The sequence below is a fragment of the Alosa sapidissima genome, chromosome 9, assembly GCF_018492685.1.
Source record: "Alosa sapidissima isolate fAloSap1 chromosome 9, fAloSap1.pri, whole genome shotgun sequence".
In the NCBI taxonomy this organism is placed as follows: domain Eukaryota; kingdom Metazoa; phylum Chordata; class Actinopteri; order Clupeiformes; family Clupeidae; genus Alosa; species Alosa sapidissima.
The window spans coordinates 24,567,691-24,578,041 of record NC_055965.1 but is presented as its reverse complement, the minus strand read 5'-3'; the positions used below and the strand labels follow the sequence as shown (position 1 = coordinate 24,578,041).

Here is a 10,351-nt window from a genome sequence, read left to right as displayed (position 1 = left end):
TTAAACTAGAACTAGAACTTTGTTTCCCCCAAATCGCCCACAGGTTTGCTGCAAATCTGCCGCAAACATTTAATTTTTGTAAGGGTTAATGAATAAATAAATAAATACAATACAACACTACATTGGTGGCACATCCTGCAATAACTTCCTATCGGACTTTGGCACTGTACTGACGGTTAGAGTGACAATGCACCTGGGGGAGTGGCATTGCTGGTTGGAAATAGAAAATATAATGCAGTGGAAGAGCAGTGAAACAGTTGTGGAGACAACAAAGGTCCAACAAAACCTAAAAGGAAATTACCGTTTTTCTTGATTGTTTACACACATTTTCTAAAAGCATGCCTCATACACTCAGAACTCTACACACAAATCAAAAAACACACACCCAATGGGCAAAACCCCTCTATTCTCCTGCAAAATGAAAATAAAATGTTATTTCTTCTCAAAATGGCATTTTGATTTCAAATGACACATACAAATCATCATATGAATAGACATTTATAAGAACTGAACATTTACATGCTCAATGTAAAACACTATGATGAATGAACACTTATTCTCCATTCATCAGAATGACTTAGGTCTTTTTTTGTTCAGTGTTACACTTACATAAGTGTGTTGTAAAATATTTGAGAATATTGTTTTTATAGGCTACTCATAACACACAAATACACTGTAACAAATATATTTTATTTTTCCCCACAAAAGCAATGTACAGTGTACATCCCAACCAACATACATTTGCACATACAGTGGTCTACATAGAAAACAACAGCAGAATTTACTGTATACAGTTACAGTAAAAAAAAATAACTAGCATCCTCTCTTCTGGGTCTGCCCACAGCACCTCACCCACATCACAAGCATTATACTAAAGCTCTGATCGCTCACTGTAAAACTGTGTGACAGGTGTTTGCCCATGTGATGAGTCAGTGTGCATAGTAGGGCAGTTAACTTTAGAATTTGAATAGCAGTGTGTTCCTTGTGAAAACAAGATATGTTCTTTGTTAAAATTGTGCCGAATGCAGAGAATTGTGTGTAGTGTTGTGAAAAAAAGTGTATTTTAGAAATGCAATTTGAGTGTAAAGCAGGAATTGTGCTTGTAGTTTTGCATAATTTGTTCAGAGGGTTGGTGCATGAGTTGCATGTTGTGGTCATTGTGTCTCAAGTATCAGTTTTTGTTTGTAAACAATTGAGAAAACTGTAAAAAATCCCGAAGCATCCTTTCAAAAACCCTGAATAAATTTGAACATGTCCTTACAACCAATGTTACTCAAATCTAATCTGATACATACAGTATTTTTTACATTACATTTAGCAGACACTTCTTGACCAAAGTGACTTACATACTGTATGTCAGCTATATTACAAGGGATCACATTGTCCCCGGAGCAACTTGCGGTTAAGTGCCTTGCTCAAGGGCACAACGGTGGAAGCCGGGAATTGAACCGACAACTTTCAGGCTACTGCACGCTAGCCCAGCTCCTTAACCACTACACTACCACCGCCCCATGTGGTCCTTGTTTTTGTTCACACACTCCTCCAGGTCCACTATCTCTTCCTCACCCTATCCCTTCACCTCCTATCCCCACTCTTTTCTCCTGCTCTTCCTCTCCCTATCCCTTCACCTCCTATCCCCACTCTTTTCTCCTGCTCTTCCTCTCCCTATCCCTTCACCTCCTATCCCCACTCTTTTCTCCTGCTCTTCCTCACCCTATCCCTTCACCTCCTTTCCCCACTCTTTTCTCCTGCTCTTCCTCACCCTATCCCTTCACCTCCTATCCCCACTCTTTTCTCCTGCTCTTCCTCACCCTATCCCTTCACCTCCTATCCCCACTCTTTTCTCCTGCTCTTCCTCTCTTCTACATTGCCTTGCGTTGTTGACAATGTTGTACGACTTGTTTCCGGTGACCCTTCATTTCATAATTTGTCCATTGTCTGCAAAGTGCTTTTTTTCATTACGTCTCTCTACTGGGCCCTTTTTCTCACCATGTTTTCTCTCTGTGGTCTTTTCATCTTCCATCCATTGAGGGCAGCCGTGGCCTACTGTAACCGGAGGGTTGCCGGTTCGAACCCCGACCAGTAGGCACGGCTGAAGTGCCCTTGAGCAAGGCACCTAACCCCTCACTGCTCCCCGAGCGCCGCTGTTGTTGCAGGCAGCTCACTGCGCCAGAATTAGTGTGTGCTTCTGTTCACTGTGTGCTGAGTGTGTTTCACTAATTCACGGATTGGGATAAATGCAGAGACCAAATTTCCCTCACGGAATCAAAAGAGTATATATACTTATACTTATTCCATTTAGATTATTTACATGTTGCTTGGCATTCCCTCTCTTCCCTGCTTACTTATATTTTCTCCTGTCTGACTTGCAGAAGTAGAGGGTCTACTTTATGTCCATCTCCTCTCCTGTAGACCATGTTTCCTGATTACTGATCTTTCTCTAAGCCTCTGTGTAGTATCTCCCTCCATACTTAATCTCCTCCCTCTCTGCTGCCTCGTCCATCTTCTTCTCCTGGTTTGCTTTTTCCTCAACAGCTTTTACCTTCTTCTCCTCCTGTAGCTCTTTCTCAAGCTTTCTTCTGTAATCCTACTCTGTGAGCAAGTAAGAGGGTCCACTCTTTGTCCAGCTCCTGTCCTGTAGACCAAGTTGTCTGATCTTTCACTTCTGAGCCTCCTTATACTGTACTTTTTCATCTTTTCTTTCTCTCTTCTGCTCCCTCCATCTCTGCTTCCTCTCTCATCTTCTTCTCCTGTTTTGCTTTCTCTTCTTTATCTCCTCCTCCAACTCTTTCTCTTTTTCTCTCTCTCTGCTGCTGTTTTTTAATAACCTTCTCTTCCTCTGTTCTCCTCCTTCTTTTCTCATCTGCCTCTTTCTGTGCATTTTGTCTTTTCTTTCTCTCTTCCTTGGCCTTCCTGTCTGCTTCCTCTCTCATCCTCTTCTCCTCCCTTGCTTTTTCCTCAAAAGCCTTTTCCTTCTTTATCTCCTCCTGTAGCTCTTTCTCATCTTTCTGTCTCTTGCTCCTTTCTTCTGTAAAACTCTCCTGTTCATTACATAAGGGAGTAGAGGGTCCACTCTTTGTCCTGCTCCTCTCCTGTAGGCCATGTTGTCTGATTGCTCTCTGAGCCTCCTCATACATCTCACCAGTGTAGTATCCCCCTCCAGTGCTCTGATTCCTCTGTACCATGTCCTCTATCTTCTTCAGGAGCTCCGGGACCTGAGTCTGGTCTTTCCTCACATTGTTAAAAACATGATATCTATCCTCACATTGTTTCACAATAGATGAGAGAGCATCACTTTTACCTTTAAAATCCTCCACTTTTTTCCCTTCAGCACATCTCCATGGGTAAAGAGAACTATGGTAAAATTTCTTAATGCTTCTTCGCCAAGGTTGTCCTGGATCCACTTCACTGCTTTCCTCTCCTCCTCTGTGAATGTCACATCTAAACTGATCACCAGCAGGAAGACATGAGGCCCAGGTTTGGACAACTCAAAACACCTTTCTATCTCAACTTTCAGCTCTTCATTAGACTTTCCGGTATCAAATAACCCTGGAGTATCGGTAACACTAACTAGTATGTTGTTTGTGTGTTTCAACTCTGTAGCACACACTTGAGTCACAGATTCAAATGAGAACTCTGATTCAAACACTTTTCTCCCCAGGATGGTGTTTCCTGAGGCACTCTTTCCTAACCCAGTTTTGCCCAGCAGCACAATCCTCCGCTCACACACTGTGGAGACACAAACAGAAACACTGTTTTAAAAAAAGGATTCACCAACTTGAAGGAGTGGCAGGTCCCCTTCTTGTCAATATACATTGTTTAAAAATAATAAAAAATCATTGTGGGATAATGTATGAGTACAGAGGAGCTTTAAAGCCAAATAAACTAGCCTGACAAATGCAAAATCCTTATATCTAACTTATACTGTATTTATACTAATATAAAAAATAGAAAGTTCATATTGCATGTGAGCTAACCAGAACATCACCAAATAAGGAGTTAAACATTCAATTTCTGTCCAGATTATATTGCAGGCAAATCATACAAGGCAAAACAGTCCATCATTATGGACATGAAGTTATTTATGAACTTAGATATGACAGTTTGGATTACTAAGGATAAAGTCAATTTCAAACAGACCTTCATCGGAGTCTTCTGCAGGCATAGATGCAGTCCTCTGTTTGTCTCTCTCAGATGCCATTGTTCTTTTTTAATGACTGTTTAGCTGAATTATGCTAAACACCAAACCAAAAAAAAATGTTAAAACATTTGAGCCTTAACTTTGTAAATGTGGTATCTACTCTTACATTGCCATATTTGTCAGAAAAAACAGACCAACAGAAAATGTGCATTTATTATGATCTGTTAGCAGAGAATAACTACAGATAAACCAATTGAGCATTGCAACATTTTGTTGAGATAACAGATTGTATAAAATTAAGAGTTATTGACTCACCCCTTCTCATTTTACTCTATTTGACTATTTCACATTCAAAATGAAAAATTATTAATCTAAAGCAATCCTTTTTTGGTGTTCCTCGTCGCTCCGAACTTACATGAGTATTAGTAGTTTTGAACTGCAGCGCAGTACTTAGACTTTGGAACCATTTATTTTATTGCACCTAGTGGTATGATTATTGTTGCAGTGGCATTGGTATTTGAAAGAAAACAGACACTTTGAAAAGTCTTCCTCAAGTCTTACTTTTCGAAACACATGCCAACATTGGAACACTTCATATTGTGTTAAGTTTAACTTCAACATGGACACAATGATTCAACTCAAACAGTGATTCACAAGAAGGCTTTATTTTCTGACTGATGAAATCTGTGTAAATGCAAAATTCCTTTTCTTTTCAACTTTTCATTCTGATCTTTCATTTGTTATGACAAAACATTAGCCTAGAAATCTAGACACACCCTAGAAACTCTCCGTAGGCTTGTGAACTCGAAATATTTCTATCAGGCCAATCAAATCGTGTATAGAGTCGTTAGGCGGGCTTAACATAATGATTGATGGCAGTTGCAATGAGTTGCAACCAGGGCCGGAGTGGGGCCACTTTTCAGCCCGGGGGTTTCAGGCTCAAGACCGGCCCACTTTTTCCATGGTGGTGGAAATTGGATAAATAAAGCAACAGTTCAGCTCTTACTATCCTGTAGTTTTTATTAGTAATATGATTCAACAAATGTGCAAAGGTTATAAATAATGCACTTAAACTGAGAAGTTAACAAAAGATATTTCATTATTCCACAATGATAGGTTGATACGTTAACAAAAACAGAAATAAATAAATAAAGCATTCTATACAGTCTATGGTCTGTACTGTCATATTTCTTACATTAAATAACTTTAATTCATATGGTTTACTCTATTATCCTCTACTTATAGTCATAGCTAATTTCGGGCCCATCATTTTCAGCGGGGGACTGGCTGATCTGCTCCTCAGGCTACTTTTTCTTTTACTGCATACACAGGTCAAGCTTGAGTTTTGTTATCAATATTTGCAAAGTCTATGAATCGCCACGAAATTGGCTAATATTTTAATTAATATGTTGCTTGAGAATAGGTTGACAACGCTACAACAGCCAATAGCCCAATAATTACTCCGCTAATAATCATTGCATAGGCGATCTCTCTTTACCAGTTGACACTTATGTCTGTCCTCTTCAAAAAAAATCTGGAAGCTTGGCACATTTTGCAGAATTTTCTCCAATGTTTTTCGTCTTTTTTACCTGGCCTTTTCAGTCCCTCCTGGCCACTTTCTACCATCCATCCTCCCTGACGCTTATTCGCTACGGTATGGCTGGCCGGGCTATGGTATCTGAGAAAACTTTTTGGGAAAAGACGGCCTATATGGACCCAACCAACTCTTCTTGGGAGGGGAGAACTCCCTCACATGGTAGGCTACAACCCATGCAGAGACTGCAATGTTAGGCATAGAATGTGGAATGTGTGTAGCCTACTTTAAGAGAAGATCTAAGACTAACGTGGCAAATGTCAATATTTTTCCCTCGACCGGCCCAAAAGTGAAGCGGCCCACCGGGAATTCTCCCGAATCTCCCGATTACCCACTCCGGGCCTGGTTGCAACGGTTTGGCTTGAATTCCCTGCTACTTGAAAACAAAGAAGATGGATGTTGCTGTTGGCGAACAGTGTGACACGAGTGAAGCTTTTTTTAAGTTGGCAAAAGTTTGAACGGTGAGTGCCCAGACCCTACATTTTAATGTGGGTCTGGCTCGTCAGGCTAACAAAACATGGCATTCAATCAAGAAACTGTAGCAAAACTGCAAAACATTTCGATTTTGAACTCGCCTCTGCCTTCTTTGCATCCTTACACCATCTCAGTGACATAATCTTAATACGACTCCATCCCAGTAACGTCATCTAAGTGAGACACCCCCTTCCACCCCAAACCACGTCCCTTGTCGCTGCCCGATGTGAGTCACACATGCTCAGACATGTTTGTTGGCTCCAAAACAGAACTCGTGGATGGCATTTCTTTTCTACATAAAACAAATTTAGTTCATGATTTATCTCCTTATATTTTGTAAAAATTAGCGCCACTATAACATCTGATGTAGCCGGTCCATTGATTCTAGTGGATGGTAACTTTTACAGCTTACACTCTGTGAAGGGAACTCTTCAGTCACGTGCCTGGTGTCGCTTACCTGTAATCCACCAACTTTTTTGTCAAATGCATTGTCTTCCTCCTGCCATTTCAGCACCCAAAAAACCTTGATCACAGTGCGGAATCTGTAAATGGGAAACAAACATAATTGTATAGGCTATGTTTCAGGAAATTAACATGGGGTTATGTAAAGATACGACTTGATTAACTCACTGCATTACTGTGTTTTGCCCTATGGCCAGTTGACCCATTTCATGATGATAAATCTTATGAAGGAAATACCAAACAAATTCTTAAAATAAAAAACAAATAAATAAATAAAACAACCAATTGTTTAAATTCAAATCAACATGTCTGTTTTACGTTCCTCTGCATACAAGCGACTTGATATTTGATATAACCACAGTGCAGTACAGACTTTGGAACCAGTTATGGTTTATTGCATATTTCCTTTTGAAATGTTCAGAACCAATGCAGATACTTTGAAATGAAAATTAATTTAGCTCAGTGTTCTATGACATTCTCTAGAACATTGACCATTAGCTCAATGCTGTTCTCTGTGTCTCTGGAAATACCTTGGTAATGTACATTTGTTTCTGCAGTTGAAAGGGTCTATAGGCCTATGAATACACAAGCCCAACTGCCCCCCCCCCAAACTCTCTCTCTCACACACATATACACACACACACACACACAATAATATATTTTCTTTGGAAAAAGCAAAAAAGTAATTTGATAGTAGTATGTAATTTCATTCTTTGGAAATACATTAATTTATGTCTTTGGCCAAATCAGCTTTTTCAAAAGCCCATGTACATCTGTTGGTCATTGTATTTTGGTTCCTTTTCTCTTGTTGACTGTAAAATACTATATTCACAATGGCAATTTTTTTGGAAAAATCACTATGTTTGATTTCAATATTGCTTACATGTTTACTGTGTATTTCAACTTCTCTCTGTAGATGACTTTAACTCTTGTATGGAAATATACGTAGACACATAGAGCTTTAGGTTTGAGCAACAGTGTGAACATGTTGTGTCCAAAATCATATTATGACAAAAGTGTTTATAATGTGAAGGGAATGTTTGTTTTAAATATGTGTTTATAACAAACATTCATGAATGTTGTGTGTCATTTGGCTGGAGATTTGATGCATTTTGTGTGAGCAATTATGGGTATTGTGTGAAGAGTTCTGAAAATGTGTGTAAACAGTAAAAACTAGATACTTGATATACATTAACACGATATCTAGCTTGCATTGATGTGTATTAGATCATAATGATTTCATAATCACTTATTCTTTTTTGCTCCATGTCCAAAACACATAGGCCTACATTTCCATAACCTAACAAGGATCACATGAAAATATTTCAACTTTAAAAACAAAAAAATGTCCCTCTAGTAGAGTAGTGAGTAGGCATATGATGCGGTACTCTGATCTACTTCATTAATGATCCTCATCAGGCTAGGAATCCACTTCATTACCCACGAGTAATCTGAGTACCCAGAAGTTCGCATCATGCTGTTCAGTTTGTCAGTTTCACTTTCGCAAACACGCATACAGATTGAATGATCACTCACAGCTTACCACTTCCACCTAATGTTATGCCTCTATATTTTATGAATTAAGACATATTAATTGATCAGGAAAACATTTTGTTTATTTTTCTTTCGGTCCGGGGTTCCATAACACCATAGCCTGACGAGCCAGACCCACATTAAAATGTAGGGTCTGGGCACTCACGCAGTGCTCAGTCCGAGGGGCAGGATAATCGGTTGTCTTTCAAATTCCCTCTGCACACAATAGGACAGCTATGAGTTCCATGCGTTTTCCCACCAGCGGAGCTAGTTGGCTAGTTCAAACTTTTGCCAACTTAAAAAAAGCTTATCTCATGTCACACTGTTCGCCAACAGCAACATACATCTTCTTTGTTTTCAAGTAGCAGGGAATTCAAGCCAAACTGTTGCAACTCTGCCATCAATCATTATGTTAAGCCCGCCTAACCTATACGATGATTTGATTGGTCTGATAGAAGTTTAATTTTTCCAGCTCACAAGCCAACAGAGAGTTGCTAGACTAGCCCTGGCAGCAAATGTAGGCAAATGCAAATGTAATTTGCTGCCGCTAGGGTTCGTCTAGATTTCTAGGCTAGTGGATTCCTGCAATGTTCATGAAAACAGCATAGCGATTGGATAGCCGAATAAATCGCGACTTGTAGGCCTAACAGTAGCTTATATCAAAGCAAATAGCCTATGACATTGAAAATAGGCCTACATTTATTTCACTCGTCTTGCTGGAGTGAGCGCAAAATGTGGGCTGTTGCGCAAAGAAATTAATTAGGGAGATGATCTGCATCTCCATTTAACAAACACTATAGTTTTGCTAACATCTCCACTGTTAAAGTGAAATATGTCTCCATGCAAGGTGTCAAGCAGCAGTGAAGTGAAAACCTTATCATGCAGGTAGCCAATGTTCACGTCACCTGAGTCAGACAGAAAACAGGCCCTGCTTGCTGTTAAAGTTTGTATGGCCCCTCCAAACTGTGTTAAAAGGGTGTATTTCACAGCAAGAATTTCAAAATTCCCTGCTTCCCTGCTACCGGTCCGTCAGAAATATGACAACTGTTGTCCGGTCCGTTTCATGAAAAAGGTTGGTAACCCCTGCTGTAGACTGTTTGGACAGCAAAGGGAGATTACAGGCTAATAATAAAAACAGCTGCTGGAATTCATTTCTCATTGGGCCTGAGTTATAATATATGACATAATGTACTACATTTTCATTGTGTGAAATTGTGCACCAGCACAGCGACAGCAAAGAGGGACGCGCTGGATGCATGTGCACGTCAATCCGTCCCTGCGGGTAGGTGCCCCCTCTCCCCTCTGAAATCAAAAACAGAATAGCTGCAATGCTACACAAATTCAGAGATCTCTATATAGACTGCTGTTAGTGGATTCCCTCTATATTTTAACAACAGAGTTATGTTCATACTTTGTTGAAAAAGATGTATATTTAGATTGTTTATTATTGTGCTTCTTAACTGTAAGGGGACCCCGAGAGCAAATCTTGTTATGTGCTGCTTTAAGCATGCCAGACGTTGTTCTTATCAGAGATAACAATGTCTAATATCAGAGATAACAATGTCTAATCTAATCTATCTAATCTAACATCTAATGTAATCTAATGTTGAAAGTGGAATGTCTAGAAACAAGATATCTACAAACTTGCACTGATGTGTATTAAATGACAATGTTAAATAGGATAAAGTTTCATCGTCATCATTTACCCCTCCATGCCCAAAAGACACATTTGCATTATTATAACCTAAAAAGAGGTTGTATGAAATTTTTTCAACTTTATTAACAAATAATGTTCTTCTTGACGCTGAGAAGTGACTAGGCGTTGCTCTAAAGACTTTGATACCACTTAATTTAATGATTCTGGAGGTACAAAGGTCAACATGGCACTGATATTTCCATTGGAAAGACAACCATATTGCAGACCTTTTCCTCTAGAATTTCTGCTTTGTTACTGATTTGATTGTTGAAGATTGTTAGATAGTTAGAAGATTGTTAGAAGATTGTCTAGTGCATCTTTGCCTAGTGCTTTTTCTTTGCCTATTTGTCTAGTGCATTACTGCTGCAAAATTACTGTAGTGTAAATCTGCCATGGTTTCCTGTCAAATCACGTGGTTTCACGCACTCACTGTAAGAATCTCAGGGTAAAT

The 10,351-nt window shown here is 39.4% G+C and overlaps 1 long non-coding RNA gene and 1 pseudogene across 1 annotated transcript; one reads left to right on the top strand and one right to left on the bottom strand.

The window, feature by feature from the left end:
• The first annotated feature begins 573 nt into the window (after positions 1 to 573).
• On the top strand, positions 574 to 6,289 carry LOC121719726. The gene is made up of 3 exons (XR_006034341.1): positions 574 to 999; positions 3,575 to 3,588; positions 6,278 to 6,289. It is a non-coding gene; the product is annotated as an uncharacterized LOC121719726 (long non-coding RNA).
• On the bottom strand, positions 2,246 to 4,932 carry LOC121719527 (annotated as a pseudogene).
• Positions 6,290 to 10,351: the final 4,062 nt, after the last annotated feature.